At 44.8% G+C, this 3,861-nt stretch overlaps 1 long non-coding RNA gene across 1 annotated transcript; it reads right to left on the bottom strand.

The window, feature by feature from the left end:
• Positions 1-2,169: 2,169 nt before the first annotated feature.
• On the bottom strand, positions 2,170-3,315 carry LOC143473723 (uncharacterized). The gene is made up of 2 exons (XR_013120623.1): positions 3,199-3,315; positions 2,170-2,971 (listed from the first exon to the last, which is right to left on the bottom strand). It is a non-coding gene; the product is annotated as an uncharacterized LOC143473723 (long non-coding RNA).
• Positions 3,316-3,861: the final 546 nt, after the last annotated feature.

The following is a 3,861-nucleotide window of genomic DNA, read 5'->3' as shown; positions in this document are numbered from 1 at the left end:
TCTGCTCAGAGGTGCAGGTCTGTTTAGAGGTACAGGTCTGTTCAGAGGTGCACGTATGTTTAGAGGTACAGGTCTGTTCAGAGGTACAGGTATGTTTAGAGATACAGGTCTGTTCAGAGGTGCAGGTCTGTTTAGAGGTACAGGTCTGTTCAGAGGTGCACGTATGTTTAGAGGTACAGGTCTGTTCAGAGGTACAGGTATGTTTAAAGATACAGGTCTGTTCAGAGGTGCAGGTCTGTTCAGAGGTGCAGGTTTGTTCAGAGGTACAGGTATGTTTAGAGATACAGGTCTGTTCAGAGGTACAGGTCTGTTCAGAGGTGCAGGTCTGTTCAGAGGTGCAGGTTTGTTCAGAGGTGCAGGTGTGTTCAGAGGTACAGGTCTGTTCAGAGGTGCAGGTCTGTTCAGAGGTGCAGGTCTGTTCAGAGGTACAGGTATGTTTAGAGATACAGGTCTGTTCAGAGGTACAGGTCTGTTCAGAGGTGCAGGTCTGTTCAGAGGTGCAGGTTTGTTCAGAGGTGCAGGTGTGTTCAGAGGTACATGTCTGTTTAGAGGTACAGGTCTGTTCAGAGGTGCAGGTCTGTGCAGAGGTGCAGGTCTGTTCAGTGGTGCAGGTATGTTTAGAGGTACAGGTATGTTTAGAGGTGCAGGTCTGTTCAGAGGTACAGGTTTGTTGAGAGGTGCAGGTGTGTTCAGAGATACAGGTCTGTTCAGAGGTACAGGTGTGTTCAGAGGTGCAGGTCTGTTCAGAGGCACAGGTCTGTTCAGAGGTGCAGGTCTGTTCAGAGATACAGGTCTGTTCAGAGGCACAGGTCTGTTCAGAGGTGCAGGTCTGTTCAGAGGTACAGGTCTATTCAGGGGTGCAGGTCTGAGGGCCTCTCTCCACCGTGCTCAGTTAGCCTGCTCTCTTTCCACCCTACAGCCCTTTTCACTCCTCACTCATTCTTTCAGCCACCGCTCGCCTCTTCGCCGTGTGAAAGTGGAAAGAGGAAAGTGCCCAGCTCCACAGACCAGTTCCCCCCGTTGTTGGCGCTGGCTCGTGCGTCATCACCCTGCCGAGGCGTCTTCCCTGAGAAAAGGACCCACTCTGCTCCGATGTGCCCTGAGCTCTACTGATGTCTTCTTCTGACCCCTCGTTCTTCCAAGTACGCGTATGTTCACGCGTCTGCTGGGAGCTTCATGCCGCTTGTAAAACGTGATGTAAATCAACACAGAGCACATATTGCACTCACTTGTCATATGACCCCCTTGACCTACAAGAAAGGAAGTGGGTTTTATTTTTTGATTGAATGCTTAAGTAATCAGTTAATGTGCAGGTGAGAGCTGATTTATAACAGCAATGTGGGATCCAGCTGGTATGAGCGGCTTCAGAACAGACTGTGAATTCAGAAGAATTAAATGACTGTGCAAATTGGAAAGTGGAATTTCTTTCAAAACAAGATTACGCATTCCTGTGCTTCACAGTACAATAGATACACATGGGAATGAGGAATTTGAAAAAAAAGGAAAGGTGAAAAAAGGGTGAAGGAGATGAAAAGAAAGAAAGATTTCATGAAAAAAGGGACCGTTTAGTAAACATAGATTAGTAAAACCCTTCAAATCCTTAAGCTTCTCTCAGGGTTCCGGTCTATGGGTTCTGGTCTCACAGTGATTAATCAACTAGGCAGTCACAATGCCTGAACATGAGTTTGGGCATTGTTTAGGCAGCAGCGCCATCTGTTGTCAGGGAATGTTTCAGCAGTTATGTCGGATGCCATGTGACTTCTGTATGCAGAGGTGTTTTTTATGTGTAGTTTTGGTTCTGTGTTTCTTCTTCTAGAATGAAACTGAGCTTGTTGAGAAGTGGTAATTATTTTAGATGCAGTGAAACTATATGAGGAAACATCTGTGTATGTATCAAAGTAAGTGTGTGTGTGTGTGTGTGTGTGTGTGTGTGCGCTGGGGCAAATGGAAAATGCTACATGAACCAAACAACTTCAAAGTGTCATAGTATATCTACTGCAGAAGGGATATGTGAATAAAGTGAACCATTAGATGACTTGGTCAAGCTCATCCAAATTTTCACCAATATATGTAACAACAGGTCCTCACGCACAGAAAGGTTGCTCCGTTGATATTTGTTTGACATTAAGACCTGTTCATTCCATACCATGCAAATAACTTTGAAAGACATTAAGTTTTTGCCACCTTTATTTCTTCATCAGTTTGGGTTTAACAGGTTGTTGCTTGGATGAAAGCCATGGTGACATACCTTATGGTTGTCACCACATATAATCTACATAATATACAAATTGTATAATACACAAGGAGCTTGTACATATGCACTGCACAAAAACCAAACATAATTGCCTTCTGAAAACATATTATTGTAATATGCAGGTCATACACTTTAAGCCACCACTATTAAAGTGATGATCAATAAGATGTCCTGCCAAGCCGCATTGAACACAGAGCTCCCCCCTGAACTTGAACCACAGTCAGGGTAGTTATTACTGGGCTCAGTGCTCTTTGGGTTCCCCTCAAAATGAACCGGTTGACACACGTCTCCAATTTTGTCACACGCCAGAATAATGTGTTTGGTCTCATTTTGCATGGTCCGGATTCCACACGTGCCTTCGTTGATGTCGACACGCACAGTCACAAAGGAGAATTTTTCTTTGCTGATACAGAGGTTTCCAGACAACCTCTTTCCGCCGGATTCCGTGCACACCTTATTCACCCGCTCTTTCTCGCGCAAAGGAAAGAAGGACTGGGTTGGGCGGGCACACGTCTTAATCTGCCGCAGGAAGGCTTCCCACGCGTTCTGGTCCCACGTTTTTGGTACCCCCTCGGGCACATGGCGCCGCAGAAATACGTTGTGGGCGTTGTTGTGCTTGGCCGGCATGCAAGGCTTCACGTTTCCATCCAGCGAGTTGACGACACAGAAAGCACATGCCACAATGCAAAAAGTAAGGACGGCCATTTTGAGGATCTGCTGCAAAATCAAAAACCATTACTCCAGTTAGAACTGCTTTCATTCCCGCTCTTTGTCTCTCACATTCTGTCTGTCTGTCTGTCTCTCTTTCTCCCTACTCCCACTCTCATAAAGCAACAGCTAAATATAGTCTGTTATTTTGGTCATGGTTTGCAGGCTCAGTGAAAGCCATCAGACTACGCAATGGCTGGACTGACTAGAAACTGTAATTACACTTGGTACGTTACCAGTGTGAGGACCGTCTAGTTTCTGACCAGCTGTGAAGACTTTCAGAAGTTGACCTTCACTTCTTTAACTCCTCCGTCTCATATGTGCTGAACTTGACTAGAGTTCAGCACGTGTATCACTTTCCACTCCCTGTCATTAGCCCTGGAGGAGAACAAAACATCTAACGGCATGCCTGGTGTACTCCTCTTCACACTGATTGGTCTTTTCGTCAGTCTGTCATCCTTCATTTGTTTCCAGCCAATAGGGGCTTTAGATTTTGCAGTAGTCCCACCTAAAGAGTTTTGTATTACCTCATGTGCAACACAGGAGAATAATCTCTGGGTGTGGCTTCATGATTGTTTCATAACACTCTGACATTTTTATAAATAAAGTTAGCTGGATGTAGCTACATGTAATTGGCTGACCTCCAGACAATGTCTGACTTCCAACATACCAATTTGTGTGTTACCATGATACATAACAGAGCTGACAGAGAGCAAGAGAGAGAGAGAGAAAGAGAGACAGAGCATAGTCCTGAAATAATTTTGAAACAGGTAACAATATGTAAACTGTAAACAATCATATGTATGTGTAAACTGTAAACACCTAGGACTGTCTGGACTTAATTTCTGAATTGTGGTGCTGGTATTTTATGCTGTAGTTCTATGTTATCCATCTGAATG

The sequence above is a fragment of the Brachyhypopomus gauderio genome, chromosome 13 (genome assembly GCF_052324685.1).
Source record: "Brachyhypopomus gauderio isolate BG-103 chromosome 13, BGAUD_0.2, whole genome shotgun sequence".
In the NCBI taxonomy this organism is placed as follows: Eukaryota; Metazoa; Chordata; class Actinopteri; order Gymnotiformes; family Hypopomidae; genus Brachyhypopomus; species Brachyhypopomus gauderio.
Note: the sequence above shows the minus strand (reverse complement) of the source record. Positions and strands in the feature narration are given on the sequence as shown.